Genomic DNA, 27,320 nt, shown 5'->3' on the forward strand with positions numbered 1-27,320 from the left:
CAAACTAGGTTCATAGAGCCCTCATTATGACTCTAGTTTGTTGCCCGACATACAAGATCGACTGATCGCTCTGGGCTAAAATAAAACAGTCAATTAGAAAAAAAAACAACCAAGCAAACACTACTTTTGGAATGTCTTTTGAAAAGAGCCCCAAAAACTGGACGTTCCTCTGGAAAATCACCTCTTTGGCACCTGCTTGATTTGCCTGGTTGACTTCTACAGGGAGTGCTACTGAGCATGTGCAAGACGTTTGCATACTAAGACTTCCTGGTTTTCAATAGACGCTTCAAGGTGAGCACATCAAGGAGGCACAGGTCTCATTTTCAAAGTCCAATAACCAAAGAACGCATGCAGCAAATACATTTGGAGTCCAGGCAAAACGGACCCTAACGTGCACTAAAATATCAATCTGCAATTTGGGGGACTGGACTGAAGGACTCCTGTTTTCTCCCAGACTGAGCTTCCTGTCACGGTGTCATAACTTGCAAACACCACTCTTGTGATGCTCTTTTCAACTTTCTGTCCCAAGCCTGGAACCAGATGTGCAGCCATCTCAAATTGTTATAAAAGCTTGCGGGGCCATTCGGACCAACTTCTCTGCTCCTTTTTATGTAAACATTTCTCCTGATCTTTGTTGTGCTTTATTAAAAACCTTCCCTGACCGGGAATCGAACCCGGGCCGCGGCGGTGAGAGCGCCGAATCCTAGCCACTAGACCACCAGGGAATCGCTGGTGAGTGTCCTGAAGCCATGAGCTCTCCCAGCAGTTCTTAAACCCGATCAGTCCTTCATTGAGCCGTGTTAACGTCTACTACTGATAAGGTGGGAGACAATATATCCTTGCACATTATCCCTTAAAAATCTTTCAAATAACTTCCACACCACAGATGTTGAGGCTCACTAAGTCTTTCATCCAGTGGCGGGGATTTTGGTCTCGTTTTAAAGATTAGCACCATTTATGCTTTTTGCACCAAACTTTTGGCACCTTGCCAAATGAGAGAGACTCCTTGAAGATTGTAAAATTCCTTGTTCCAATATTAACCTGTCAGGATTAAAACTTGAAACCAGATGCGCAGCCGTTTCAACTTGTTCGAAAAGCTCGCGGGACCATTCGGACCAACTTCTCTGCTCCTCAACATGTAAACATTTCTCCTCATCTTTGCTGTACTTTATTAAAAACGTTCCCTGACTGGGAATCGAATCCAGGCCGCAGCCGTGAGAACACCGAATCCTACCCACTAGACCACCAGGGAATCGCTGTCTGTTGGTTTGAAACCATGAACTCTCCAAGCAGTTCTTAACCGCGGTCAGTGCTTCGTTAAGGCGTGTTAACGTCTACTAATGAAAATATTGGAGAAAATATATTCCTGCACATTATCCCTTAAAAAATCTTTCAAATAAAACTTGAAAGCTTAAAGGGATGTGCTCCAGGTGAGGCTTGAACTCACAACCTCGGCATTGCTCAACAAATACTGCCTTATAAGTACCGCGCGGTAACCGATTGCGCCACTGGAGCTTCATGCGGGGTCACCTTACACTCGGTTTTCTTGTTTTGTCAATTGCAAACTTAACGCTCCTCTGTGGGACAGCGAAAATTGATGAAAGGCTTCTTGCACATTAAGAAAGGTAGTTTGACCAAAGTTCGCTTGAAGCCTTTTCAGTTCACAAGCCAATTGTCTATTTTTTTCTTTCAAAATAGGCTTGTGGAAAGCTTTGTGATTCCCATGCAAGCTTGTAGAGCCATGCTTAAAGGGGTGGTTTTGGGACATGGATATCGAGTGGAATTGATTCCTGGCGTAAAAACACCTTGCCTACTGGCAGATGTCTCGCAAATAGCGTTACACCGGGCCGAGCCAGTCTCTTGCCCGGTTAAGAGCACTGGCAGATGTCTCGCAAATAGCGTTACACCGGGCCAAGCCGGTCTCTTGCCCGGTTAAGAGCACCCCAGATGGGACTCGAACCCACAATCCCTGGCTTAGAAGGCCAGTGCCTTATCCATTAGGCCACTGGGGCATCTGGTAGCAACACTGGCAGGTTTTGGTGGCTGCAAACTAGGTTCATAGAGCCCTCATTATGACTCTAGTTTGTTGCCCGACATACAAGATCGACTGATCGCTCTGGGCTAAAATAAAACAGTCAATTAGAAAAAAAAACAACCAAGCAAACACTACTTTTGGAATGTCTTTTGAAAAGAGCCCCAAAAACTGGACGTTCCTCTGGAAAATCACCTCTTTGGCACCTGCTTGATTTGCCTGGTTGACTTCTACAGGGAGTGCTACTGAGCATGTGCAAGACGTTTGCATACTAAGACTTCCTGGTTTTCAATAGACGCTTCAAGGTGAGCACGTCAAGGAGGCACAGGTCTCATTTTCAAAGTCCAATAACCAAAGAACGCATGCAGCAAATACATTTGGAGTCCAGGCAAAACGGACCCTAACGTGCACTAAAATATCAATCTGCAATTTGGGGGACTGGACTGAAGGACTCCTGTTTTCTCCCAGACTGAGCTTCCTGTCACGGTGTCATAACTTGCAAACACCACTCTTGTGATGCTCTTTTCAACTTTCTGTCCCAAGCCTGGAACCAGATGTGCAGCCATCTCAAATTGTTATAAAAGCTTGCGGGGCCATTCGGACCAACTTCTCTGCTCCTTTTTATGTAAACATTTCTCCTGATCTTTGTTGTGCTTTATTAAAAACCTTCCCTGTCCGGGAATCGAACCCGGGCCGCGGCGGTGAGAGCGCCGAATCCTAGCCACTAGACCACCAGGGAATCGCTGGTGAGTGTTCTGAAGCCATGAGCTCTCCCAGCAGTTCTTAAACCCGATCAGTCCTTCATTGAGCCGTGTTAACGTCTACTACTGAATAAGGTGGGAGACAATATATCCTTGCACATTATCCCTTAAAAATCTTTCAAATAACTTCCACACCACAGATGTGAGGCTCACTAAGTCTTTCATCCAGTGGCGGGGATTTTGGTCTCGTTTTAAAGATTAGCACCATTTATGCTTTTTGCACCAAACTTTTGGCACCATGCCAAATGAGAGAGACTCCTTGAAGATTGTAAAATTCCTTGTTCCAATATTAACCTGTCAGGATTAAAACTTGAAACCAGATGCGCAGCCGTTTCAACTTGTTCGAAAAGCTCGCGGGACCATTCGGACCAACTTCTCTGCTCCTCAACATGTAAACATTTCTCCTCATCTTTGCTGTACTTTATTAAAAACGTTCCCTGACTGGGAATCGAATCCAGGCCGCAGCCGTGAGAACACCGAACCCTACCCACTAGACCACCAGGGAATCGCTGTCTGTTGGTTTGAAACCATGAACTCTCCAAGCAGTTCTTAACCGCGGTCAGTGCTTCGTTAAGGCGTGTTAACGTCTACTAATGAAAATATTGGAGAAAATATATTCCTGCACATTATCCCTTAAAAAATCTTTCAAATAAAACTTGAAAGCTTAAAGGGATGTGCTCCAGGTGAGGCTTGAACTCACAACCTCGGCATTGCTCAACAAATACTGCCTTATAAGTACCGCGCGCTAACCGATTGCGCCACTGGAGCTTCATGCTGGGTCACCTTACACTCGGTTTTCTTGTTTTGTCACTTACAAACTTAACGCTCCTCTGTGGGACAGCGAAAATTGATGAAAGGCTTCTTGCACATTAAGAAAGGTAGTTTGACCAAAGTTCGCTTGAAGCCTTTTCAGTTCACAAGCCAATTGTCTATTTTTTTCTTTCAAAATAGGCTTGTGGAAAGCTTTCTGATTCCCATGCAAGCTTGTAGAGCCATGCTTAAAGGGGTGGTTTTGGGACATGGATATCGAGTGGAATTGATTCCTGGCGTAAAAACACCTTGCCTACTGGCAGATGTCTCGCAAATAGCGTTACACCGGGCCGAGCCGGTCTCTTGCCCGGTTAAGAGCACCCCAGATGGGACTTGAACCCACAATCCCTGGCTTAGGAGGCCAGTGCCTTATCCATTAGGCCACTGGGGTATCTGGTAGCAACACTGGCAGGTTTTGGTGGCTGCAAACTAGGTTCATAGAGCCCTCATTATGACTCTAGTTTGTTGCCCGACATACAAGATCGACTGATCGCTCTGGGCTAAAATAAAACAGTCAATTAGAAAAAAAAACAACCAAGCAAACACTACTTTTGGAATGTCTTTTGAAAAGAGCCCCAAAAACTGGACGTTCCTCTGGAAAATCACCTCTTTGGCACCTGCTTGATTTGCCTGGTTGACTTCTACAGGGAGTGCTACTGAGCATGTGCAAGACGTTTGCATACTAAGACTTCCTGGTTTTCAATAGACGCTTCAAGGTGAGCACATCAAGGAGGCACAGGTCTCATTTTCAAAGTCCAATAACCAAAGAACGCATGCAGCAAATACATTTGGAGTCCAGGCAAAACGGACCCTAACGTGCACTAAAATATCAATCTGCAATTTGGGGAACTGGACTGAAGGACTCCTGTTTTCTCCCAGACTGAGCTTCCTGTCACGGTGTCATAACTTGCAAACACCACTCTTGTGATGCTCTTTTCAACTTTCTGTCCCAAGCCTGGAACCAGATGTGCAGCCATCTCAAATTGTTATAAAAGCTTGCGGGGCCATTCGGACCAACTTCTCTGCTCCTTTTTATGTAAACATTTCTCCTGATCTTTGTTGTGCTTTATTAAAAACCTTCCCTGACCGGGAATCGAACCCGGGCCGCGGCGGTGAGAGCGCCGAATCCTAGCCACTAGACCACCAGGGAATTGCTGGTGAGTGTCCTGAAGCCATGAGCTCTCCCAGCAGTTCTTAAACCCGATCAGTCCTTCATTGAGCCGTGTTAACGTCTACTACTGATAAGGTGGGAGACAATATATCCTTGCACATTATCCCTTAAAAATCTTTCAAATAACTTCCACACCACAGATGTTGAGGCTCACTAAGTCTTTCATCCAGTGGCGGGGATTTTGGTCTCGTTTTAAAGATTAGCACCATTTATGCTTTTTGCACCAAACTTTTGGCACCATGCCAAATGAGAGAGACTCCTTGAAGATTGTAAAATTCCTTGTTCCAATATTAACCTGTCAGGATTAAAACTTGAAACCAGATGCGCAGCCGTTTCAACTTGTTCGAAAAGCTTGCGGGACCATTCGGACCAACTTCTCTGCTCCTCAACATGTAAACATTTCTCCTCATCTTTGCTGTACTTTATTAAAAACGTTCCCTGACTGGGAATCGAATCCAGGCCGCAGCCGTGAGAACACCGAATCCTACCCACTAGACCACCAGGGAATCGCTGTCTGTTGGTTTGAAACCATGAACTCTCCAAGCAGTTCTTAACCGCGGTCAGTGCTTCGTTAAGGCGTGTTAACGTCTACTAATGAAAATATTGGAGAAAATATATTCCTGCACATTATCCCTTAAAAAATTTTTCAAATAAAACTTGAAAGCTTAAAGGGATGTGCTCCAGGTGAGGCTTGAACTCACAACCTCGGCATTGCTCAACAAATACTGCCTTATAAGTACCGCGCGCTAACCGATTGCGCCACTGGAGCTTCATGGTGGGTCACCTTACACTCGGTTTTCTTGTTTTGTCACTTGCAAACTTAACGCTCCTCTGTGGGACAGCGAAAATTGATGAAAGGCTTCTTGCACATTAAGAAAGGTAGTTTGACCAAAGTTCGCTTGAAGCCTTTTCAGTTCACAAGCCAATTGTCTATTTTTTTCTTTCAAAATAGGCTTGTGGAAAGCTTTGTGATTCCCATGCAAGCTTGTAGAGCCATGCTTAAAGGGGTGGTTTTGGGACATGGATATCGAGTGGAATTGATTCCTGGCGTAAAAACACCTTGCCTACTGGCAGATGTCTCGCAAATAGCGTTACACCGGGCCGAGCCAGTCTCTTGCCCGGTTAAGAGCACTGGCAGATGTCTCGCAAATAGCGTTACACCGGGCCAAGCCGGTCTCTTGCCCGGTTAAGAGCACCCCAGATGGGACTCGAACCCACAATCCCTGGCTTAGAAGGCCAGTGCCTTATCCATTAGGCCACTGGGGCATCTGGTAGCAACACTGGCAGGTTTTGGTGGCTGCAAACTAGGTTCATAGAGCCCTCATTATGACTCTAGTTTGTTGCCCGACATACAAGATCGACTGATCGCTCTGGGCTAAAATAAAACAGTCAATTAGAAAAAAAAACAACCAAGCAAACACTACTTTTGGAATGTCTTTTGAAAAGAGCCCCAAAAACTGGACGTTCCTCTGGAAAATCACCTCTTTGGCACCTGCTTGATTTGCCTGGTTGACTTCTACAGGGAGTGCTACTGAGCATGTGCAAGACGTTTGCATACTAAGACTTCCTGGTTTTCAATAGACGCTTCAAGGTGAGCACGTCAAGGAGGCACAGGTCTCATTTTCAAAGTCCAATAACCAAAGAACGCATGCAGCAAATACATTTGGAGTCCAGGCAAAACGGACCCTAACGTGCACTAAAATATCAATCTGCAATTTGGGGGACTGGACTGAAGGACTCCTGTTTTCTCCCAGACTGAGCTTCCTGTCACGGTGTCATAACTTGCAAACACCACTCTTGTGATGCTCTTTTCAACTTTCTGTCCCAAGCCTGGAACCAGATGTGCAGCCATCTCAAATTGTTATAAAAGCTTGCGGGGCCATTCGGACCAACTTCTCTGCTCCTTTTTATGTAAACATTTCTCCTGATCTTTGTTGTGCTTTATTAAAAACCTTCCCTGACCGGGAATCGAACCCGGGCCGCGGCGGTGAGAGCGCCGAATCCTAGCCACTAGACCACCAGGGAATCGCTGGTGAGTGTTCTGAAGCCATGAGCTCTCCCAGCAGTTCTTAAACCCGATCAGTCCTTCATTGAGCCGTGTTAACGTCTACTACTGATAAGGTGGGAGACAATATATCCTTGCACATTATCCCTTAAAAATCTTTCAAATAACTTCCACACCACAGATGTTGAGGCTCACTAAGTCTTTCATCCAGTGGCGGGGATTTTGGTCTCGTTTTAAAGATTAGCACCATTTATGCTTTTTGCACCAAACTTTTGGCACCATGCCAAATGAGAGAGACTCCTTGAAGATTGTAAAATTCCTTGTTCCAATATTAACCTGTCAGGATTAAAACTTGAAACCAGATGCGCAGCCGTTTCAACTTGTTCGAAAAGCTTGCGGGACCATTCGGACCAACTTCTCTGCTCCTCAACATGTAAACATTTCTCCTCATCTTTGCTGTACTTTATTAAAAACGTTCCCTGACTGGGAATCGAATCCAGGCCGCAGCCGTGAGAACACCGAATCCTACCCACTAGACCACCAGGGAATCGCTGTCTGTTGGTTTGAAACCATGAACTCTCCAAGCAGTTCTTAACCGCGGTCAGTGCTTCGTTAAGGCGTGTTAACGTCTACTAATGAAAATATTGGAGAAAATATATTCCTGCACATTATCCCTTAAAAAATTTTTCAAATAAAACTTGAAAGCTTAAAGGGATGTGCTCCAGGTGAGGCTTGAACTCACAACCTCGGCATTGCTCAACAAATACTGCCTTATAAGTACCGCGCGCTAACCGATTGCGCCACTGGAGCTTCATGGTGGGTCACCTTACACTCGGTTTTCTTGTTTTGTCACTTGCAAACTTAACGCTCCTCTGTGGGACAGCGAAAATTGATGAAAGGCTTCTTGCACATTAAGAAAGGTAGTTTGACCAAAGTTCGCTTGAAGCCTTTTCAGTTCACAAGCCAATTGTCTATTTTTTTCTTTCAAAATAGGCTTGTGGAAAGCTTTGTGATTCCCATGCAAGCTTGTAGAGCCATGCTTAAAGGGGTGGTTTTGGGACATGGATATCGAGTGGAATTGATTCCTGGCGTAAAAACACCTTGCCTACTGGCAGATGTCTCGCAAATAGCGTTACACCGGGCCGAGCCAGTCTCTTGCCCGGTTAAGAGCACTGGCAGATGTCTCGCAAATAGCGTTACACCGGGCCAAGCCGGTCTCTTGCCCGGTTAAGAGCACCCCAGATGGGACTCGAACCCACAATCCCTGGCTTAGAAGGCCAGTGCCTTATCCATTAGGCCACTGGGGCATCTGGTAGCAACACTGGCAGGTTTTGGTGGCTGCAAACTAGGTTCATAGAGCCCTCATTATGACTCTAGTTTGTTGCCCGACATACAAGATCGACTGATCGCTCTGGGCTAAAATAAAACAGTCAATTAGAAAAAAAAACAACCAAGCAAACACTACTTTTGGAATGTCTTTTGAAAAGAGCCCCAAAAACTGGACGTTCCTCTGGAAAATCACCTCTTTGGCACCTGCTTGATTTGCCTGGTTGACTTCTACAGGGAGTGCTACTGAGCATGTGCAAGACGTTTGCATACTAAGACTTCCTGGTTTTCAATAGACGCTTCAAGGTGAGCACGTCAAGGAGGCACAGGTCTCATTTTCAAAGTCCAATAACCAAAGAACGCATGCAGCAAATACATTTGGAGTCCAGGCAAAACGGACCCTAACGTGCACTAAAATATCAATCTGCAATTTGGGGGACTGGACTGAAGGACTCCTGTTTTCTCCCAGACTGAGCTTCCTGTCACGGTGTCATAACTTGCAAACACCACTCTTGTGATGCTCTTTTCAACTTTCTGTCCCAAGCCTGGAACCAGATGTGCAGCCATCTCAAATTGTTATAAAAGCTTGCGGGGCCATTCGGACCAACTTCTCTGCTCCTTTTTATGTAAACATTTCTCCTGATCTTTGTTGTGCTTTATTAAAAACCTTCCCTGTCCGGGAATCGAACCCGGGCCGCGGCGGTGAGAGCGCCGAATCCTAGCCACTAGACCACCAGGGAATCGCTGGTGAGTGTTCTGAAGCCATGAGCTCTCCCAGCAGTTCTTAAACCCGATCAGTCCTTCATTGAGCCGTGTTAACGTCTACTACTGATAAGGTGGGAGACAATATATCCTTGCACATTATCCCTTAAAAATCTTTCAAATAACTTCCACACCACAGATGTTGAGGCTCACTAAGTCTTTCATCCAGTGGCGGGGATTTTGGTCTCGTTTTAAAGATTAGCACCATTTATGCTTTTTGCACCAAACTTTTGGCACCATGCCAAATGAGAGAGACTCCTTGAAGATTGTAAAATTCCTTGTTCCAATATTAACCTGTCAGGATTAAAACTTGAAACCAGATGCGCAGCCGTTTCAACTTGTTCGAAAAGCTCGCGGGACCATTCGGACCAACTTCTCTGCTCCTCAACATGTAAACATTTCTCCTCATCTTTGCTGTACTTTATTAAAAACGTTCCCTGACTGGGAATCGAATCCAGGCCGCAGCCGTGAGAACACCGAACCCTACCCACTAGACCACCAGGGAATCGCTGTCTGTTGGTTTGAAACCATGAACTCTCCAAGCAGTTCTTAACCGCGGTCAGTGCTTCGTTAAGGCGTGTTAACGTCTACTAATGAAAATATTGGAGAAAATATATTCCTGCACATTATCCCTTAAAAAATCTTTCAAATAAAACTTGAAAGCTTAAAGGGATGTGCTCCAGGTGAGGCTTGAACTCACAACCTCGGCATTGCTCAACAAATACTGCCTTATAAGTACCGCGCACTAACCGATTGCGCCACTGGAGCTTCATGCTGGGTCACCTTACACTCGGTTTTCTTGTTTTGTCACTTACAAACTTAACGCTCCTCTGTGGGACAGCGAAAATTGATGAAAGGCTTCTTGCACATTAAGAAAGGTAGTTTGACCAAAGTTCGCTTGAAGCCTTTTCAGTTCACAAGCCAATTGTCTATTTTTTTCTTTCAAAATAGGCTTGTGGAAAGCTTTCTGATTCCCATGCAAGCTTGTAGAGCCATGCTTAAAGGGGTGGTTTTGGGACATGGATATCGAGTGGAATTGATTCCTGGCGTAAAAACACCTTGCCTACTGGCAGATGTCTCGCAAATAGCGTTACACCGGGCCGAGCCGGTCTCTTGCCCAGTTAAGAGCACCCCAGATGGGACTCGAACCCACAATCCCTGGCTTAGGAGGCCAGTGCCTTATCCATTAGGCCACTGGGGCATCTGGTAGTAACACTGGCAGGTTTTGGTGGCTGCAAACTAGGTTCATAGAGCCCTCATTATGACTCTAGTTTGTTGCCCGACATACAAGATCGACTGATCGCTCTGGGCTAAAATAAAACAGTCAATTAGAAAAAAAAACAACCAAGCAAACACTACTTTTGGAATGTCTTTTGAAAAGAGCCCCAAAAACTGGACGTTCCTCTGGAAAATCACCTCTTTGGCACCTGCTTGATTTGCCTGGTTGACTTCTACAGGGAGTGCTACTGAGCATGTGCAAGACGTTTGCATACTAAGACTTCCTGGTTTTCAATAGACGCTTCAAGGTGAGCACATCAAGGAGGCACAGGTCTCATTTTCAAAGTCCAATAACCAAAGAACGCATGCAGCAAATACATTTGGAGTCCAGGCAAAACGGACCCTAACGTGCACTAAAATATCAATCTGCAATTTGGGGGACTGGACTGAAGGACTCCTGTTTTCTCCCAGACTGAGCTTCCTGTCACGGTGTCATAACTTGCAAACACCACTCTTGTGATGCTCTTTTCAACTTTCTGTCCCAAGCCTGGAACCAGATGTGCAGCCATCTCAAATTGTTATAAAAGCTTGCGGGGCCATTCGGACCAACTTCTCTGCTCCTTTTTATGTAAACATTTCTCCTGATCTTTGTTGTGCTTTATTAAAAACCTTCCCTGACCGGGAATCGAACCCGGGCCGCGGCGGTGAGAGCGCCGAATCCTAGCCACTAGACCACCAGGGAATCGCTGGTGAGTGTCCTGAAGCCATGAGCTCTCCCAGCAGTTCTTAAACCCGATCAGTCCTTCATTGAGCCGTGTTAACGTCTACTACTGATAAGGTGGGAGACAATATATCCTTGCACATTATCCCTTAAAAATCTTTCAAATAACTTCCACACCACAGATGTTGAGGCTCACTAAGTCTTTCATCCAGTGGCGGGGATTTTGGTCTCGTTTTAAAGATTAGCACCATTTATGCTTTTTGCACCAAACTTTTGGCACCTTGCCAAATGAGAGAGACTCCTTGAAGATTGTAAAATTCCTTGTTCCAATATTAACCTGTCAGGATTAAAACTTGAAACCAGATGCGCAGCCGTTTCAACTTGTTCGAAAAGCTCGCGGGACCATTCGGACCAACTTCTCTGCTCCTCAACATGTAAACATTTCTCCTCATCTTTGCTGTACTTTATTAAAAACGTTCCCTGACTGGGAATCGAATCCAGGCCGCAGCCGTGAGAACACCGAATCCTACCCACTAGACCACCAGGGAATCGCTGTCTGTTGGTTTGAAACCATGAACTCTCCAAGCAGTTCTTAACCGCGGTCAGTGCTTCGTTAAGGCGTGTTAACGTCTACTAATGAAAATATTGGAGAAAATATATTCCTGCACATTATCCCTTAAAAAATCTTTCAAATAAAACTTGAAAGCTTAAAGGGATGTGCTCCAGGTGAGGCTTGAACTCACAACCTCGGCATTGCTCAACAAATACTGCCTTATAAGTACCGCGCGGTAACCGATTGCGCCACTGGAGCTTCATGCGGGGTCACCTTACACTCGGTTTTCTTGTTTTGTCAATTGCAAACTTAACGCTCCTCTGTGGGACAGCGAAAATTGATGAAAGGCTTCTTGCACATTAAGAAAGGTAGTTTGACCAAAGTTCGCTTGAAGCCTTTTCAGTTCACAAGCCAATTGTCTATTTTTTTCTTTCAAAATAGGCTTGTGGAAAGCTTTGTGATTCCCATGCAAGCTTGTAGAGCCATGCTTAAAGGGGTGGTTTTGGGACATGGATATCGAGTGGAATTGATTCCTGGCGTAAAAACACCTTGCCTACTGGCAGATGTCTCGCAAATAGCGTTACACCGGGCCGAGCCAGTCTCTTGCCCGGTTAAGAGCACTGGCAGATGTCTCGCAAATAGCGTTACACCGGGCCAAGCCGGTCTCTTGCCCGGTTAAGAGCACCCCAGATGGGACTCGAACCCACAATCCCTGGCTTAGAAGGCCAGTGCCTTATCCATTAGGCCACTGGGGCATCTGGTAGCAACACTGGCAGGTTTTGGTGGCTGCAAACTAGGTTCATAGAGCCCTCATTATGACTCTAGTTTGTTGCCCGACATACAAGATCGACTGATCGCTCTGGGCTAAAATAAAACAGTCAATTAGAAAAAAAAACAACCAAGCAAACACTACTTTTGGAATGTCTTTTGAAAAGAGCCCCAAAAACTGGACGTTCCTCTGGAAAATCACCTCTTTGGCACCTGCTTGATTTGCCTGGTTGACTTCTACAGGGAGTGCTACTGAGCATGTGCAAGACGTTTGCATACTAAGACTTCCTGGTTTTCAATAGACGCTTCAAGGTGAGCACGTCAAGGAGGCACAGGTCTCATTTTCAAAGTCCAATAACCAAAGAACGCATGCAGCAAATACATTTGGAGTCCAGGCAAAACGGACCCTAACGTGCACTAAAATATCAATCTGCAATTTGGGGGACTGGACTGAAGGACTCCTGTTTTCTCCCAGACTGAGCTTCCTGTCACGGTGTCATAACTTGCAAACACCACTCTTGTGATGCTCTTTTCAACTTTCTGTCCCAAGCCTGGAACCAGATGTGCAGCCATCTCAAATTGTTATAAAAGCTTGCGGGGCCATTCGGACCAACTTCTCTGCTCCTTTTTATGTAAACATTTCTCCTGATCTTTGTTGTGCTTTATTAAAAACCTTCCCTGTCCGGGAATCGAACCCGGGCCGCGGCGGTGAGAGCGCCGAATCCTAGCCACTAGACCACCAGGGAATCGCTGGTGAGTGTTCTGAAGCCATGAGCTCTCCCAGCAGTTCTTAAACCCGATCAGTCCTTCATTGAGCCGTGTTAACGTCTACTACTGATAAGGTGGGAGACAATATATCCTTGCACATTATCCCTTAAAAATCTTTCAAATAACTTCCACACCACAGATGTTGAGGCTCACTAAGTCTTTCATCCAGTGGCGGGGATTTTGGTCTCGTTTTAAAGATTAGCACCATTTATGCTTTTTGCACCAAACTTTTGGCACCATGCCAAATGAGAGAGACTCCTTGAAGATTGTAAAATTCCTTGTTCCAATATTAACCTGTCAGGATTAAAACTTGAAACCAGATGCGCAGCCGTTTCAACTTGTTCGAAAAGCTCGCGGGACCATTCGGACCAACTTCTCTGCTCCTCAACATGTAAACATTTCTCCTCATCTTTGCTGTACTTTATTAAAAACGTTCCCTGACTGGGAATCGAATCCAGGCCGCAGCCGTGAGAACACCGAACCCTACCCACTAGACCACCAGGGAATCGCTGTCTGTTGGTTTGAAACCATGAACTCTCCAAGCAGTTCTTAACCGCGGTCAGTGCTTCGTTAAGGCGTGTTAACGTCTACTAATGAAAATATTGGAGAAAATATATTCCTGCACATTATCCCTTAAAAAATCTTTCAAATAAAACTTGAAAGCTTAAAGGGATGTGCTCCAGGTGAGGCTTGAACTCACAACCTCGGCATTGCTCAACAAATACTGCCTTATAAGTACCGCGCGCTAACCGATTGCGCCACTGGAGCTTCATGCTGGGTCACCTTACACTCGGTTTTCTTGTTTTGTCACTTACAAACTTAACGCTCCTCTGTGGGACAGCGAAAATTGATGAAAGGCTTCTTGCACATTAAGAAAGGTAGTTTGACCAAAGTTCGCTTGAAGCCTTTTCAGTTCACAAGCCAATTGTCTATTTTTTTCTTTCAAAATAGGCTTGTGGAAAGCTTTCTGATTCCCATGCAAGCTTGTAGAGCCATGCTTAAAGGGGTGGTTTTGGGACATGGATATCGAGTGGAATTGATTCCTGGCGTAAAAACACCTTGCCTACTGGCAGATGTCTCGCAAATAGCGTTACACCGGGCCGAGCCGGTCTCTTGCCCGGTTAAGAGCACCCCAGATGGGACTTGAACCCACAATCCCTGGCTTAGGAGGCCAGTGCCTTATCCATTAGGCCACTGGGGTATCTGGTAGCAACACTGGCAGGTTTTGGTGGCTGCAAACTAGGTTCATAGAGCCCTCATTATGACTCTAGTTTGTTGCCCGACATACAAGATCGACTGATCGCTCTGGGCTAAAATAAAACAGTCAATTAGAAAAAAAAACAACCAAGCAAACACTACTTTTGGAATGTCTTTTGAAAAGAGCCCCAAAAACTGGACGTTCCTCTGGAAAATCACCTCTTTGGCACCTGCTTGATTTGCCTGGTTGACTTCTACAGGGAGTGCTACTGAGCATGTGCAAGACGTTTGCATACTAAGACTTCCTGGTTTTCAATAGACGCTTCAAGGTGAGCACATCAAGGAGGCACAGGTCTCATTTTCAAAGTCCAATAACCAAAGAACGCATGCAGCAAATACATTTGGAGTCCAGGCAAAACGGACCCTAACGTGCACTAAAATATCAATCTGCAATTTGGGGAACTGGACTGAAGGACTCCTGTTTTCTCCCAGACTGAGCTTCCTGTCACGGTGTCATAACTTGCAAACACCACTCTTGTGATGCTCTTTTCAACTTTCTGTCCCAAGCCTGGAACCAGATGTGCAGCCATCTCAAATTGTTATAAAAGCTTGCGGGGCCATTCGGACCAACTTCTCTGCTCCTTTTTATGTAAACATTTCTCCTGATCTTTGTTGTGCTTTATTAAAAACCTTCCCTGACCGGGAATCGAACCCGGGCCGCGGCGGTGAGAGCGCCGAATCCTAGCCACTAGACCACCAGGGAATTGCTGGTGAGTGTCCTGAAGCCATGAGCTCTCCCAGCAGTTCTTAAACCCGATCAGTCCTTCATTGAGCCGTGTTAACGTCTACTACTGATAAGGTGGGAGACAATATATCCTTGCACATTATCCCTTAAAAATCTTTCAAATAACTTCCACACCACAGATGTTGAGGCTCACTAAGTCTTTCATCCAGTGGCGGGGATTTTGGTCTCGTTTTAAAGATTAGCACCATTTATGCTTTTTGCACCAAACTTTTGGCACCTTGCCAAATGAGAGAGACTCCTTGAAGATTGTAAAATTCCTTGTTCCAATATTAACCTGTCAGGATTAAAACTTGAAACCAGATGCGCAGCCGTTTCAACTTGTTCGAAAAGCTCGCGGGACCATTCGGACCAACTTCTCTGCTCCTCAACATGTAAACATTTCTCCTCATCTTTGCTGTACTTTATTAAAAACGTTCCCTGACTGGGAATCGAATCCAGGCCGCAGCCGTGAGAACACCGAATCCTACCCACTAGACCACCAGGGAATCGCTGTCTGTTGGTTTGAAACCATGAACTCTCCAAGCAGTTCTTAACCGCGGTCAGTGCTTCGTTAAGGCGTGTTAACGTCTACTAATGAAAATATTGGAGAAAATATATTCCTGCACATTATCCCTTAAAAAATCTTTCAAATAAAACTTGAAAGCTTAAAGGGATGTGCTCCAGGTGAGGCTTGAACTCACAACCTCGGCATTGCTCAACAAATACTGCCTTATAAGTACCGCGCGGTAACCGATTGCGCCACTGGAGCTTCATGCGGGGTCACCTTACACTCGGTTTTCTTGTTTTGTCAATTGCAAACTTAACGCTCCTCTGTGGGACAGCGAAAATTGATGAAAGGCTTCTTGCACATTAAGAAAGGTAGTTTGACCAAAGTTCGCTTGAAGCCTTTTCAGTTCACAAGCCAATTGTCTATTTTTTTCTTTCAAAATAGGCTTGTGGAAAGCTTTGTGATTCCCATGCAAGCTTGTAGAGCCATGCTTAAAGGGGTGGTTTTGGGACATGGATATCGAGTGGAATTGATTCCTGGCGTAAAAACACCTTGCCTACTGGCAGATGTCTCGCAAATAGCGTTACACCGGGCCGAGCCAGTCTCTTGCCCGGTTAAGAGCACTGGCAGATGTCTCGCAAATAGCGTTACACCGGGCCAAGCCGGTCTCTTGCCCGGTTAAGAGCACCCCAGATGGGACTCGAACCCACAATCCCTGGCTTAGAAGGCCAGTGCCTTATCCATTAGGCCACTGGGGCATCTGGTAGCAACACTGGCAGGTTTTGGTGGCTGCAAACTAGGTTCATAGAGCCCTCATTATGACTCTAGTTTGTTGCCCGACATACAAGATCGACTGATCGCTCTGGGCTAAAATAAAACAGTCAATTAGAAAAAAAAACAACCAAGCAAACACTACTTTTGGAATGTCTTTTGAAAAGAGCCCCAAAAACTGGACGTTCCTCTGGAAAATCACCTCTTTGGCACCTGCTTGATTTGCCTGGTTGACTTCTACAGGGAGTGCTACTGAGCATGTGCAAGACGTTTGCATACTAAGACTTCCTGGTTTTCAATAGACGCTTCAAGGTGAGCACGTCAAGGAGGCACAGGTCTCATTTTCAAAGTCCAATAACCAAAGAACGCATGCAGCAAATACATTTGGAGTCCAGGCAAAACGGACCCTAACGTGCACTAAAATATCAATCTGCAATTTGGGGGACTGGACTGAAGGACTCCTGTTTTCTCCCAGACTGAGCTTCCTGTCACGGTGTCATAACTTGCAAACACCACTCTTGTGATGCTCTTTTCAACTTTCTGTCCCAAGCCTGGAACCAGATGTGCAGCCATCTCAAATTGTTATAAAAGCTTGCGGGGCCATTCGGACCAACTTCTCTGCTCCTTTTTATGTAAACATTTCTCCTGATCTTTGTTGTGCTTTATTAAAAACCTTCCCTGTCCGGGAATCGAACCCGGGCCGCGGCGGTGAGAGCGCCGAATCCTAGCCACTAGACCACCAGGGAATCGCTGGTGAGTGTTCTGAAGCCATGAGCTCTCCCAGCAGTTCTTAAACCCGATCAGTCCTTCATTGAGCCGTGTTAACGTCTACTACTGATAAGGTGGGAGACAATATATCCTTGCACATTATCCCTTAAAAATCTTTCAAATAACTTCCACACCACAGATGTTGAGGCTCACTAAGTCTTTCATCCAGTGGCGGGGATTTTGGTCTCGTTTTAAAGATTAGCACCATTTATGCTTTTTGCACCAAACTTTTGGCACCATGCCAAATGAGAGAGACTCCTTGAAGATTGTAAAATTCCTTGTTCCAATATTAACCTGTCAGGATTAAAACTTGAAACCAGATGCGCAGCCGTTTCAACTTGTTCGAAAAGCTCGCGGGACCATTCGGACCAACTTCTCTGCTCCTCAACATGTAAACATTTCTCCTCATCTTTGCTGTACTTTATTAAAAACGTTCCCTGACTGGGAATCGAATCCAGGCCGCAGCCGTGAGAACACCGAACCCTACCCACTAGACCACCAGGGAATCGCTGTCTGTTGGTTTGAAACCATGAACTCTCCAAGCAGTTCTTAACCGCGGTCAGTGCTTCGTTAAGGCGTGTTAACGTCTACTAATGAAAATATTGGAGAAAATATATTCCTGCACATTATCCCTTAAAAAATCTTTCAAATAAAACTTGAAAGCTTAAAGGGATGTGCTCCAGGTGAGGCTTGAACTCACAACCTCGGCATTGCTCAACAAATACTGCCTTATAAGTACCGCGCGCTAACCGATTGCGCCACTGGAGCTTCATGCTGGGTCACCTTACACTCGGTTTTCTTGTTTTGTCACTTACAAACTTAACGCTCCTCTGTGGGACAGCGAAAATTGATGAAAGGCTTCTTGCACATTAAGAAAGGTAGTTTGACCAAAGTTCGCTTGAAGCCTTTTCAGTTCACAAGCCAATTGTCTATTTTTTTCTTTCAAAATAGGCTTGCGGAAAGCTTTCTGATTCCCATGCAAGCTTGTAGAGCCATGCTTAAAGGGGTGGTTTTGGGACATGGATATCGAGTGGAATTGATTCCTGGCGTAAAAACACCTTGCCTACTGGCAGATGTCTCGCAAATAGCGTTACACCGGGCCGAGCCGGTCTCTTGCCCGGTTAAGAGCACCCCAGATGGGACTTGAACCCACAATCCCTGGCTTAGGAGGCCAGTGCCTTATCCATTAGGCCACTGGGGTATCTGGTAGCAACACTGGCAGGTTTTGGTGGCTGCAAACTAGGTTCATAGAGCCCTCATTATGACTCTAGTTTGTTGCCCGACATACAAGATCGACTGATCGCTCTGGGCTAAAATAAAACAGTCAATTAGAAAAAAAAACAACCAAGCAAACACTACTTTTGGAATGTCTTTTGAAAAGAGCCCCAAAAACTGGACGTTCCTCTGGAAAATCACCTCTTTGGCACCTGCTTGATTTGCCTGGTTGACTTCTACAGGGAGTGCTACTGAGCATGTGCAAGACGTTTGCATACTAAGACTTCCTGGTTTTCAATAGACGCTTCAAGGTGAGCACATCAAGGAGGCACAGGTCTCATTTTCAAAGTCCAATAACCAAAGAACGCATGCAGCAAATACATTTGGAGTCCAGGCAAAACGGACCCTAACGTGCACTAAAATATCAATCTGCAATTTGGGGAACTGGACTGAAGGACTCCTGTTTTCTCCCAGACTGAGCTTCCTGTCACGGTGTCATAACTTGCAAACACCACTCTTGTGATGCTCTTTTCAACTTTCTGTCCCAAGCCTGGAACCAGATGTGCAGCCATCTCAAATTGTTATAAAAGCTTGCGGGGCCATTCGGACCAACTTCTCTGCTCCTTTTTATGTAAACATTTCTCCTGATCTTTGTTGTGCTTTATTAAAAACCTTCCCTGACCGGGAATCGAACCCGGGCCGCGGCGGTGAGAGCGCCGAATCCTAGCCACTAGACCACCAGGGAATTGCTGGTGAGTGTCCTGAAGCCATGAGCTCTCCCAGCAGTTCTTAAACCCGATCAGTCCTTCATTGAGCCGTGTTAACGTCTACTACTGATAAGGTGGGAGACAATATATCCTTGCACATTATCCCTTAAAAATCTTTCAAATAACTTCCACACCACAGATGTTGAGGCTCACTAAGTCTTTCATCCAGTGGCGGGGATTTTGGTCTCGTTTTAAAGATTAGCACCATTTATGCTTTTTGCACCAAACTTTTGGCACCTTGCCAAATGAGAGAGACTCCTTGAAGATTGTAAAATTCCTTGTTCCAATATTAACCTGTCAGGATTAAAACTTGAAACCAGATGCGCAGCCGTTTCAACTTGTTCGAAAAGCTCGCGGGACCATTCGGACCAACTTCTCTGCTCCTCAACATGTAAACATTTCTCCTCATCTTTGCTGTACTTTATTAAAAACGTTCCCTGACTGGGAATCGAATCCAGGCCGCAGCCGTGAGAACACCGAATCCTACCCACTAGACCACCAGGGAATCGCTGTCTGTTGGTTTGAAACCATGAACTCTCCAAGCAGTTCTTAACCGCGGTCAGTGCTTCGTTAAGGCGTGTTAACGTCTACTAATGAAAATATTGGAGAAAATATATTCCTGCACATTATCCCTTAAAAAATCTTTCAAATAAAACTTGAAAGCTTAAAGGGATGTGCTCCAGGTGAGGCTTGAACTCACAACCTCGGCATTGCTCAACAAATACTGCCTTATAAGTACCGCGCGGTAACCGATTGCGCCACTGGAGCTTCATGTGGGGTCACCTTACACTCGGTTTTCTTGTTTTGTCAATTGCAAACTTAACGCTCCTCTGTGGGACAGCGAAAATTGATGAAAGGCTTCTTGCACATTAAGAAAGGTAGTTTGACCAAAGTTCGCTTGAAGCCTTTTCAGTTCACAAGCCAATTGTCTATTTTTTTCTTTCAAAATAGGCTTGTGGAAAGCTTTGTGATTCCCATGCAAGCTTGTAGAGCCATGCTTAAAGGGGTGGTTTTGGGACATGGATATCGAGTGGAATTGATTCCTGGCGTAAAAACACCTTGCCTACTGGCAGATGTCTCGCAAATAGCGTTACACCGGGCCGAGCCGGTCTCTTGCCCGGTTAAGAGCACCCCAGATGGGACTTGAACCCACAATCCCTGGCTTAGGAGGCCAGTGCCTTATCCATTAGGCCACTGGGGTATCTGGTAGCAACACTGGCAGGTTTTGGTGGCTGCAAACTAGGTTCATAGAGCCATCATTATGACTCTAGTTTGTTGCCCGACATACAAGATCGACTGATCGCTCTGGGCTAAAATAAAACAGTCAATTAGAAAAAAAAACAACCAAGCAAACACTACTTTTGGAATGTCTTTTGAAAAGAGCCCCAAAAACTGGACGTTCCTCTGGAAAATCACCTCTTTGGCACCTGCTTGATTTGCCTGGTTGACTTCTACAGGGAGTGCTACTGAGCATGTGCAAGACGTTTGCATACTAAGACTTCCTGGTTTTCAATAGACGCTTCAAGGTGAGCACGTCAAGGAGGCAAAGGTCTCATTTTCAAAGTCCAATAACCAAAGAACGCATGCAGCAAATACATTTGGAGTCCAGGCAAAACGGACCCTAACGTGCACTAAAATATCAATCTGCAATTTGGGGGACTGGACTGAAGGACTCCTGTTTTCTCCCAGACTGAGCTTCCTGTCACGGTGTCATAACTTGCAAACACCACTCTTGTGATGCTCTTTTCAACTTTCTGTCCCAAGCCTGGAACCAGATGTGCAGCCATCTCAAATTGTTATAAAAGCTTGTGGGGCCATTCGGACCAACTTCTCTGCTCCTTTTTATGTAAACATTTCTCCTGATCTTTGTTGTGCTTTATTAAAAACCTTCCCTGACCGGGAATCGAACCCGGGCCGCGGCGGTGAGAGCGCCGAATCCTAGCCACTAGACCACCAGGGAATCGCTGGTGAGTGTTCTGAAGCCATGAGCTCTCCCAGCAGTTCTTAAACCCGATCAGTCCTTCATTGAGCCGTGTTAACGTCTACTACTGATAAGGTGGGAGACAATATATCCTTGCACATTATCCCTTAAAAATCTTTCAAATAACTTCCACACCACAGATGTTGAGGCTCACTAAGTCTTTCATCCAGTGGCGGGGATTTTGGTCTCGTTTTAAAGATTAGCACCATTTATGCTTTTTGCACCAAACTTTTGGCACCATGCCAAATGAGAGAGACTCCTTGAAGATTGTAAAATTCCTTGTTCCAATATTAACCTGTCAGGATTAAAACTTGAAACCAGATGCGCAGCCGTTTCAACTTGTTCGAAAAGCTCGCGGGACCATTCGGACCAACTTCTCTGCTCCTCAACATGTAAACATTTCTCCTCATCTTTGCTGTACTTTATTAAAAACGTTCCCTGACTGGGAATCGAATCCAGGCCGCAGCCGTGAGAACACCGAATCCTACCCACTAGACCACCAGGGAATCGCTGTCTGTTGGTTTGAAACCATGAACTCTCCAAGCAGTTCTTAACCGCGGTCAGTGCTTCGTTAAGGCGTGTTAACGTCTACTAATGAAAATATTGGAGAAAATATATTCCTGCACATTATCCCTTAAAAAATCTTTCAAATAAAACTTGAAAGCTTAAAGGGATGTGCTCCAGGTGAGGCTTGAACTCACAACCTCGGCATTGCTCAACAAATACTGCCTTATAAGTAACGCGCGCTAACCGACTGCGCCACTGGAGCTTCATGCTGGGTCACCTTACACTCGGTTTTCTTGTTTTGTCACTTGCAAACTTAACGCTCCTCTGTGGGACAGCGAAAATTGATGAAAGGCTTCTTGCACATTAAGAAAGGTAGTTTGACCAAAGTTCGCTTGAAGCCTTTTCAGTTCACAAGCCAATTGTCTATTTTTTTCTTTCAAAATAGGCTTGTGGAAAGCTTTGTGATTCCCATGCAAGCTTGTAGAGCCATGCTTAAAGGGGTGGTTTTGGGACATGGATATCGAGTGGAATTGATTCCTGGCGTAAAAACACCTTGCATACTGGCAGATGTCTCGCAAATAGCGTTACACCGGGCCGAGCCGGTCTCTTGCCTGGTTAAGAGCACCCCAGATGGGACTCGAACCCACAATCCCTGGCTTAGAAGGCCAGTGCCTTATCCATTAGGCCACTGGGGCATCTGGTAGCAACACTGGCAGGTTTTGGTGGCTGCAAACTAGGTTCATAGAGCCCTCATTATGACTCTAGTTTGTTGCCCGACATACAAGATCGACTGATCGCTCTGGGCTAAAATAAAACAGTCAATTAGAAAAAAAAACAACCAAGCAAACACTACTTTTGGAATGTCTTTTGAAAAGAGCCCCAAAAACTGGACGTTCCTCTGGAAAATCACCTCTTTGGCACCTGCTTGATTTGCCTGGTTGACTTCTACAGGGAGTGCTACTGAGCATGTGCAAGACGTTTGCATACTAAGACTTCCTGGTTTTCAATAGACGCTTCAAGGTGAGCACGTCAAGGAGGCACAGGTCTCATTTTCAAAGTCCAATAACCAAAGAACGCATGCAGCAAATACATTTGGAGTCCAGGCAAAACGGACCCTAATGTGCACTAAAATATCAATCTGCAATTTGGGGGACTGGACTGAAGGACTCCTGTTTTCTCCCAGACTGAGCTTCCTGTCACGGTGTCATAACTTGCACTCTGACAACAGTGCAAACACCACTCTTGTGATGCTCTTTTCAACTTTCTGTCCCAAGCCTGGAACCAGATGTGCAGCCATCTCAAATTGTTATAAAAGCTTGCGGGGCCATTCGGACCAACTTTTCTGCTCCTTTTTATGTAAACATTTCTCCTGATCTTTGTTGTGCTTTATTAAAAACCTTCCCTGACCGGGAATCGAACCCGGGCCGCGGCGGTGAGAGCGCCGAATCCTAGCCACTAGACCACCAGGGAATCGCTGGTGAGTGTTCTGAAGCCATGAGCTCTCCCAGCAGTTCTTAAACCCGATCAGTCCTTCATTGAGCCGTGTTAACGTCTACTACTGATAAGGTGGGAGACAATATATCCTTGCACATTATCCCTTAAAAATCTTTCAAATAACTTCCACACCACAGATGTTGAGGCTCACTAAGTCTTTCATCCAGTGGCGGGGATTTTGGTCTCGTTTTAAAGATTAGCACCATTTATGCTTTTTGCACCAAACTTTTGGCACCATGCCAAATGAGAGAGACTCCTTGAAGATTGTAAAATTCCTTGTTCCAATATTAACCTGTCAGGATTAAAACTTGAAACCAGATGCGCAGCCGTTTCAACTTGTTCGAAAAGCTCGCGGGACCATTCGGACCAACTTCTCTGCTCCTCAACATGTAAACATTTCTCCTCATCTTTGCTGTACTTTATTAAAAACGTTCCCTGACTGGGAATCGAATCCAGGCCGCAGCCGTGAGAACATCGAATCCTACCCACTAGACCACCAGGGAATCGCTGTCTGTTGGTTTGAAACCATGAACTCTCCAAGCAGTTCTTAACCGCGGTCAGTGCTTCGTTAAGGCGTGTTAACGTCTACTAATGAAAATATTGGAGAAAATATATTCCTGCACATTATCCCTTAAAAAATCTTTCAAATAAAACTTGAAAGCTTAAAGGGATGTGCTCCAGGTGAGGCTTGAACTCACAACCTCGGCATTGCTCAACAAATACTGCCTTATAAGTACCGCGCGCTAACCGATTGCGCCACTGGAGCTTCATGCTGGGTCACCTTACACTCGGTTTTCTTGTTTTGTCACTTGCAAACTTAACGCTCCTCTGTGGGACAGCGAAAATTGATGAAAGGCTTCTTGCACATTAAGAAAGGTAGTTTGACCAAAGTTCGCTTGAAGCCTTTTCAGTTCACAAGCCAATTGTCTATTTTTTTCTTTCAAAATAGGCTTGTGGAAAGCTTTGTGATTCCCATGCAAGCTTGTAGAGCCATGCTTAAAGGGGTGGTTTTGGGACATGGATATCGAGTGGAATTGATTCCTGGCGTAAAAACACCTTGCCTACTGGCAGATGTCTCGCAAATAGCGTTACACCGGGCCGAGCCAGTCTCTTGCCCAGTTAAGAGCACCCCAGATGGGACTCGAACCCACAATCCCTGGCTTAGAAGGCCAGTGCCTTATCCATTAGGCCACTGGGGCATCTGGTAGCAACACTGGCAGGTTTTGGTGGCTGCAAACTAGGTTCATAGAGCCCTCATTATGACTCTAGTTTGTTGCCCGACATACAAGATCGACTGATCGCTCTGGGCTAAAATAAAACAGTCAATTAGAAAAAAAAACAACCAAGCAAACACTACTTTTGGAATGTCTTTTGAAAAGAGCCCCAAAAACTGGACGTTCCTCTGGAAAATCACCTCTTTGGCACCTGCTTGATTTGCCTGGTTGACTTCTACAGGGAGTGCTACTGAGCATGTGCAAGACGTTTGCATACTAAGACTTCCTGGTTTTCAATAGACGCTTCAAGGTGAGCACGTCAAGGAGGCACAGGTCTCATTTTCAAAGTCCAATAACCAAAGAACGCATGCAGCAAATACATTTGGAGTCCAGGCAAAACGGACCCTAACGTGCACTAAAATATCAATCTGCAATTTGGGGGACTGGACTGAAGGACTCCTGTTTTCTCCCAGACTGAGCTTCCTGTCACGGTGTCATAACTTGCAAACACCACTCTTGTGATGCTCTTTTCAACTTTCTGTCCCAAGCCTGGAACCAGATGTGCAGCCATCTCAAATTGTTATAAAAGCTTGCGGGGCCATTCGGACCAACTTCTCTGCTCCTTTTTATGTAAACATTTCTCCTGATCTTTGTTGTGCTTTATTAAAAACCTTCCCCGTCCGGGAATCGAACCCGGGCCGCGGCGGTGAGAGCACCGAATCCTAGCCACTAGACCACCAGGGAATCGCTGGTGAGTGTTCTGAAGCCATGAGCTCTCCCAGCAGTTCTTAAACCCGATCAGTCCTTCATTGAGCCGTGTTAACGTCTACTACTGATAAGGTGGGAGACAATATATCCTTGCACATTATCCCTTAAAAATCTTTCAAATAACTTCCACACCACAGATGTTGAGGCTCACTAAGTCTTTCATCCAGTGGCGGGGATTTTGGTCTCGTTTTAAAGATTAGCACCATTTATGCTTTTTGCACCAAACTTTTGGCACCATGCCAAATGAGAGAGACTCCTTGAAGATTGTAAAATTCCTTGTTCCAATATTAACCTGTCAGGATTAAAACTTGAAACCAGATGCGCAGCCGTTTCAACTTGTTCGAAAAGCTCGCGGGACCATTCGGACCAACTTCTCTGCTCCTCAACATGTAAACATTTCTCCTCATCTTTGCTGTACTTTATTAAAAACGTTCCCTGACTGGGAATCGAATCCAGGCCGCAGCCGTGAGAACACCGAATCCTACCCACTAGACCACCAGGGAATCGCTGTCTGTTGGTTTGAAACCATGAACTCTCCAAGCAGTTCTTAACCGCGGTCAGTGCTTCGTTAAGGCGTGTTAACGTCTACTAATGAAAATATTGGAGAAAATATATTCCTGCACATTATCCCTTAAAAAATCTTTCAAATAAAACTTGAAAGCTTAAAGGGATGTGCTCCAGGTGAGGCTTGAACTCACAACCTCGGCATTGCTCAACAAATACTGCCTTATAAGTACCGCGCGGTAACCGATTGCGCCACTGGAGCTTCATGCGGGGTCACCTTACACTCGGTTTTCTTGTTTTGTCAATTGCAAACTTAACGCTCCTCTGTGGGACAGCGAAAATTGATGAAAGGCTTCTTGCACATTAAGAAAGGTAGTTTGACCAAAGTTCGCTTGAAGCCTTTTCAGTTCACAAGCCAATTGTCTATTTTTTTCTTTCAAAATAGGCTTGTGGAAAGCTTTGTGATTCCCATGCAAGCTTGTAGAGCCATGCTTAAAGGGGTGGTTTTGGGACATGGATATCGAGTGGAATTGATTCCTGGCGTAAAAACACCTTGCCTACTGGCAGATGTCTCGCAAATAGCGTTACACCGGGCCGAGCCAGTCTCTTGCCCGGTTAAGAGCACTGGCAGATGTCTCGCAAATAGCGTTACACCGGGCCAAGCCGGTCTCTTGCCCGGTTAAGAGCACCCCAGATGGGACTCGAACCCACAATCCCTGGCTTAGAAGGCCAGTGCCTTATCCATTAGGCCACTGGGGCATCTGGTAGCAACACTGGCAGGTTTTGGTGGCTGCAAACTAGGTTCATAGAGCCCTCATTATGACTCTAGTTTGTTGCCCGACATACAAGATCGACTGATCGCTCTGGGCTAAAATAAAACAGTCAATTAGAAAAAAAAACAACCAAGCAAACACTACTTTTGGAATGTCTTTTGAAAAGAGCCCCAAAAACTGGACGTTCCTCTGGAAAATCACCTCTTTGGCACCTGCTTGATTTGCCTGGTTGACTTCTACAGGGAGTGCTACTGAGCATGTGCAAGACGTTTGCATACTAAGACTTCCTGGTTTTCAATAGACGCTTCAAGGTGAGCACGTCAAGGAGGCACAGGTCTCATTTTCAAAGTCCAATAACCAAAGAACGCATGCAGCAAATACATTTGGAGTCCAGGCAAAACGGACCCTAACGTGCACTAAAATATCAATCTGCAATTTGGGGGACTGGACTGAAGGACTCCTGTTTTCTCCCAGACTGAGCTTCCTGTCACGGTGTCATAACTTGCAAACACCACTCTTGTGATGCTCTTTTCAACTTTCTGTCCCAAGCCTGGAACCAGATGTGCAGCCATCTCAAATTGTTATAAAAGCTTGCGGGGCCATTCGGACCAACTTCTCTGCTCCTTTTTATGTAAACATTTCTCCTGATCTTTGTTGTGCTTTATTAAAAACCTTCCCTGTCCGGGAATCGAACCCGGGCCGCGGCGGTGAGAGCGCCGAATCCTAGCCACTAGACCACCAGGGAATCGCTGGTGAGTGTTCTGAAGCCATGAGCTCTCCCAGCAGTTCTTAAACCCGATCAGTCCTTCATTGAGCCGTGTTAACGTCTACTACTGATAAGGTGGGAGACAATATATCCTTGCACATTATCCCTTAAAAATCTTTCAAATAACTTCCACACCACAGATGTTGAGGCTCACTAAGTCTTTCATCCAGTGGCGGGGATTTTGGTCTCGTTTTAAAGATTAGCACCATTTATGCTTTTTGCACCAAACTTTTGGCACCATGCCAAATGAGAGAGACTCCTTGAAGATTGTAAAATTCCTTGTTCCAATATTAACCTGTCAGGATTAAAACTTGAAACCAGATGCGCAGCCGTTTCAACTTGTTCGAAAAGCTCGCGGGACCATTCGGACCAACTTCTCTGCTCCTCAACATGTAAACATTTCTCCTC

General features: G+C 45.4%; 40 non-coding genes across 40 annotated transcripts; all 40 read right to left on the minus strand.

Moving 5' to 3' along the window:
- Positions 1 to 653: 653 nt before the first annotated feature.
- On the minus strand, positions 654 to 725 carry TRNAE-CUC (transfer RNA glutamic acid (anticodon CUC)). Its single transcript has one exon. It is a non-coding gene; the product is annotated as a tRNA-Glu (tRNA).
- A 697-nt stretch (positions 726 to 1,422) lies between these two features.
- On the minus strand, positions 1,423 to 1,515 carry TRNAI-UAU (transfer RNA isoleucine (anticodon UAU)). The gene is given in 2 exon segments: positions 1,423 to 1,458; positions 1,478 to 1,515. It is a non-coding gene; the product is annotated as a tRNA-Ile (tRNA).
- Positions 1,516 to 1,939: 424 nt separating this feature from the next.
- On the minus strand, positions 1,940 to 2,012 carry TRNAR-UCU (transfer RNA arginine (anticodon UCU)). The gene has a single exon. It is a non-coding gene; the product is annotated as a tRNA-Arg (tRNA).
- Positions 2,013 to 2,699: 687 nt separating this feature from the next.
- On the minus strand, positions 2,700 to 2,771 carry TRNAE-CUC (transfer RNA glutamic acid (anticodon CUC)). The gene has a single exon. It is a non-coding gene; the product is annotated as a tRNA-Glu (tRNA).
- Positions 2,772 to 3,468: 697 nt separating this feature from the next.
- Positions 3,469 to 3,561, minus strand: TRNAI-UAU (transfer RNA isoleucine (anticodon UAU)). Its single transcript is given in 2 exon segments — positions 3,469 to 3,504; positions 3,524 to 3,561. It is a non-coding gene; the product is annotated as a tRNA-Ile (tRNA).
- A 360-nt stretch (positions 3,562 to 3,921) lies between these two features.
- On the minus strand, positions 3,922 to 3,994 carry TRNAR-CCU (transfer RNA arginine (anticodon CCU)). Its single transcript has one exon. It is a non-coding gene; the product is annotated as a tRNA-Arg (tRNA).
- A 687-nt stretch (positions 3,995 to 4,681) lies between these two features.
- Positions 4,682 to 4,753, minus strand: TRNAE-CUC (transfer RNA glutamic acid (anticodon CUC)). The gene has a single exon. It is a non-coding gene; the product is annotated as a tRNA-Glu (tRNA).
- Positions 4,754 to 5,450: 697 nt separating this feature from the next.
- TRNAI-UAU (transfer RNA isoleucine (anticodon UAU)) lies at positions 5,451 to 5,543 on the minus strand. The gene is given in 2 exon segments: positions 5,451 to 5,486; positions 5,506 to 5,543. It is a non-coding gene; the product is annotated as a tRNA-Ile (tRNA).
- Positions 5,544 to 5,967: 424 nt separating this feature from the next.
- On the minus strand, positions 5,968 to 6,040 carry TRNAR-UCU (transfer RNA arginine (anticodon UCU)). The gene has a single exon. It is a non-coding gene; the product is annotated as a tRNA-Arg (tRNA).
- Positions 6,041 to 6,727: 687 nt separating this feature from the next.
- Positions 6,728 to 6,799, minus strand: TRNAE-CUC (transfer RNA glutamic acid (anticodon CUC)). Its single transcript has one exon. It is a non-coding gene; the product is annotated as a tRNA-Glu (tRNA).
- Positions 6,800 to 7,496: 697 nt separating this feature from the next.
- TRNAI-UAU (transfer RNA isoleucine (anticodon UAU)) lies at positions 7,497 to 7,589 on the minus strand. The gene is given in 2 exon segments: positions 7,497 to 7,532; positions 7,552 to 7,589. It is a non-coding gene; the product is annotated as a tRNA-Ile (tRNA).
- Positions 7,590 to 8,013: 424 nt separating this feature from the next.
- Positions 8,014 to 8,086, minus strand: TRNAR-UCU (transfer RNA arginine (anticodon UCU)). Its single transcript has one exon. It is a non-coding gene; the product is annotated as a tRNA-Arg (tRNA).
- Positions 8,087 to 8,773: 687 nt separating this feature from the next.
- TRNAE-CUC (transfer RNA glutamic acid (anticodon CUC)) lies at positions 8,774 to 8,845 on the minus strand. The gene has a single exon. It is a non-coding gene; the product is annotated as a tRNA-Glu (tRNA).
- A 697-nt stretch (positions 8,846 to 9,542) lies between these two features.
- Positions 9,543 to 9,635, minus strand: TRNAI-UAU (transfer RNA isoleucine (anticodon UAU)). The gene is given in 2 exon segments: positions 9,543 to 9,578; positions 9,598 to 9,635. It is a non-coding gene; the product is annotated as a tRNA-Ile (tRNA).
- Positions 9,636 to 9,995: 360 nt separating this feature from the next.
- On the minus strand, positions 9,996 to 10,068 carry TRNAR-CCU (transfer RNA arginine (anticodon CCU)). Its single transcript has one exon. It is a non-coding gene; the product is annotated as a tRNA-Arg (tRNA).
- Positions 10,069 to 10,755: 687 nt separating this feature from the next.
- Positions 10,756 to 10,827, minus strand: TRNAE-CUC (transfer RNA glutamic acid (anticodon CUC)). The gene has a single exon. It is a non-coding gene; the product is annotated as a tRNA-Glu (tRNA).
- Positions 10,828 to 11,524: 697 nt separating this feature from the next.
- TRNAI-UAU (transfer RNA isoleucine (anticodon UAU)) lies at positions 11,525 to 11,617 on the minus strand. Its single transcript is given in 2 exon segments — positions 11,525 to 11,560; positions 11,580 to 11,617. It is a non-coding gene; the product is annotated as a tRNA-Ile (tRNA).
- Positions 11,618 to 12,041: 424 nt separating this feature from the next.
- TRNAR-UCU (transfer RNA arginine (anticodon UCU)) lies at positions 12,042 to 12,114 on the minus strand. Its single transcript has one exon. It is a non-coding gene; the product is annotated as a tRNA-Arg (tRNA).
- Positions 12,115 to 12,801: 687 nt separating this feature from the next.
- TRNAE-CUC (transfer RNA glutamic acid (anticodon CUC)) lies at positions 12,802 to 12,873 on the minus strand. The gene has a single exon. It is a non-coding gene; the product is annotated as a tRNA-Glu (tRNA).
- Positions 12,874 to 13,570: 697 nt separating this feature from the next.
- Positions 13,571 to 13,663, minus strand: TRNAI-UAU (transfer RNA isoleucine (anticodon UAU)). The gene is given in 2 exon segments: positions 13,571 to 13,606; positions 13,626 to 13,663. It is a non-coding gene; the product is annotated as a tRNA-Ile (tRNA).
- Positions 13,664 to 14,023: 360 nt separating this feature from the next.
- TRNAR-CCU (transfer RNA arginine (anticodon CCU)) lies at positions 14,024 to 14,096 on the minus strand. Its single transcript has one exon. It is a non-coding gene; the product is annotated as a tRNA-Arg (tRNA).
- A 687-nt stretch (positions 14,097 to 14,783) lies between these two features.
- TRNAE-CUC (transfer RNA glutamic acid (anticodon CUC)) lies at positions 14,784 to 14,855 on the minus strand. Its single transcript has one exon. It is a non-coding gene; the product is annotated as a tRNA-Glu (tRNA).
- Positions 14,856 to 15,552: 697 nt separating this feature from the next.
- TRNAI-UAU (transfer RNA isoleucine (anticodon UAU)) lies at positions 15,553 to 15,645 on the minus strand. Its single transcript is given in 2 exon segments — positions 15,553 to 15,588; positions 15,608 to 15,645. It is a non-coding gene; the product is annotated as a tRNA-Ile (tRNA).
- Positions 15,646 to 16,069: 424 nt separating this feature from the next.
- Positions 16,070 to 16,142, minus strand: TRNAR-UCU (transfer RNA arginine (anticodon UCU)). Its single transcript has one exon. It is a non-coding gene; the product is annotated as a tRNA-Arg (tRNA).
- Positions 16,143 to 16,829: 687 nt separating this feature from the next.
- On the minus strand, positions 16,830 to 16,901 carry TRNAE-CUC (transfer RNA glutamic acid (anticodon CUC)). The gene has a single exon. It is a non-coding gene; the product is annotated as a tRNA-Glu (tRNA).
- Positions 16,902 to 17,598: 697 nt separating this feature from the next.
- Positions 17,599 to 17,691, minus strand: TRNAI-UAU (transfer RNA isoleucine (anticodon UAU)). Its single transcript is given in 2 exon segments — positions 17,599 to 17,634; positions 17,654 to 17,691. It is a non-coding gene; the product is annotated as a tRNA-Ile (tRNA).
- A 360-nt stretch (positions 17,692 to 18,051) lies between these two features.
- TRNAR-CCU (transfer RNA arginine (anticodon CCU)) lies at positions 18,052 to 18,124 on the minus strand. Its single transcript has one exon. It is a non-coding gene; the product is annotated as a tRNA-Arg (tRNA).
- Positions 18,125 to 18,811: 687 nt separating this feature from the next.
- Positions 18,812 to 18,883, minus strand: TRNAE-CUC (transfer RNA glutamic acid (anticodon CUC)). The gene has a single exon. It is a non-coding gene; the product is annotated as a tRNA-Glu (tRNA).
- Positions 18,884 to 19,580: 697 nt separating this feature from the next.
- On the minus strand, positions 19,581 to 19,673 carry TRNAI-UAU (transfer RNA isoleucine (anticodon UAU)). Its single transcript is given in 2 exon segments — positions 19,581 to 19,616; positions 19,636 to 19,673. It is a non-coding gene; the product is annotated as a tRNA-Ile (tRNA).
- A 360-nt stretch (positions 19,674 to 20,033) lies between these two features.
- TRNAR-CCU (transfer RNA arginine (anticodon CCU)) lies at positions 20,034 to 20,106 on the minus strand. Its single transcript has one exon. It is a non-coding gene; the product is annotated as a tRNA-Arg (tRNA).
- Positions 20,107 to 20,793: 687 nt separating this feature from the next.
- Positions 20,794 to 20,865, minus strand: TRNAE-CUC (transfer RNA glutamic acid (anticodon CUC)). Its single transcript has one exon. It is a non-coding gene; the product is annotated as a tRNA-Glu (tRNA).
- A 697-nt stretch (positions 20,866 to 21,562) lies between these two features.
- On the minus strand, positions 21,563 to 21,655 carry TRNAI-UAU (transfer RNA isoleucine (anticodon UAU)). The gene is given in 2 exon segments: positions 21,563 to 21,598; positions 21,618 to 21,655. It is a non-coding gene; the product is annotated as a tRNA-Ile (tRNA).
- Positions 21,656 to 22,015: 360 nt separating this feature from the next.
- On the minus strand, positions 22,016 to 22,088 carry TRNAR-UCU (transfer RNA arginine (anticodon UCU)). Its single transcript has one exon. It is a non-coding gene; the product is annotated as a tRNA-Arg (tRNA).
- Positions 22,089 to 22,791: 703 nt separating this feature from the next.
- Positions 22,792 to 22,863, minus strand: TRNAE-CUC (transfer RNA glutamic acid (anticodon CUC)). The gene has a single exon. It is a non-coding gene; the product is annotated as a tRNA-Glu (tRNA).
- Positions 22,864 to 23,560: 697 nt separating this feature from the next.
- On the minus strand, positions 23,561 to 23,653 carry TRNAI-UAU (transfer RNA isoleucine (anticodon UAU)). The gene is given in 2 exon segments: positions 23,561 to 23,596; positions 23,616 to 23,653. It is a non-coding gene; the product is annotated as a tRNA-Ile (tRNA).
- A 360-nt stretch (positions 23,654 to 24,013) lies between these two features.
- On the minus strand, positions 24,014 to 24,086 carry TRNAR-UCU (transfer RNA arginine (anticodon UCU)). The gene has a single exon. It is a non-coding gene; the product is annotated as a tRNA-Arg (tRNA).
- Positions 24,087 to 24,773: 687 nt separating this feature from the next.
- Positions 24,774 to 24,845, minus strand: TRNAE-CUC (transfer RNA glutamic acid (anticodon CUC)). Its single transcript has one exon. It is a non-coding gene; the product is annotated as a tRNA-Glu (tRNA).
- Positions 24,846 to 25,542: 697 nt separating this feature from the next.
- TRNAI-UAU (transfer RNA isoleucine (anticodon UAU)) lies at positions 25,543 to 25,635 on the minus strand. Its single transcript is given in 2 exon segments — positions 25,543 to 25,578; positions 25,598 to 25,635. It is a non-coding gene; the product is annotated as a tRNA-Ile (tRNA).
- Positions 25,636 to 26,059: 424 nt separating this feature from the next.
- Positions 26,060 to 26,132, minus strand: TRNAR-UCU (transfer RNA arginine (anticodon UCU)). The gene has a single exon. It is a non-coding gene; the product is annotated as a tRNA-Arg (tRNA).
- A 687-nt stretch (positions 26,133 to 26,819) lies between these two features.
- Positions 26,820 to 26,891, minus strand: TRNAE-CUC (transfer RNA glutamic acid (anticodon CUC)). The gene has a single exon. It is a non-coding gene; the product is annotated as a tRNA-Glu (tRNA).
- Between the last annotated feature and the right edge of the window lie 429 nt (positions 26,892 to 27,320).

This window comes from Sceloporus occidentalis, unplaced genomic scaffold (genome assembly GCF_023333645.1).
Source record: "Sceloporus occidentalis isolate IW3139 unplaced genomic scaffold, rSceOcc1.0.p SCAF_244, whole genome shotgun sequence".
Lineage (NCBI taxonomy): Eukaryota > Metazoa > Chordata > Lepidosauria > Squamata > Phrynosomatidae > Sceloporus > Sceloporus occidentalis.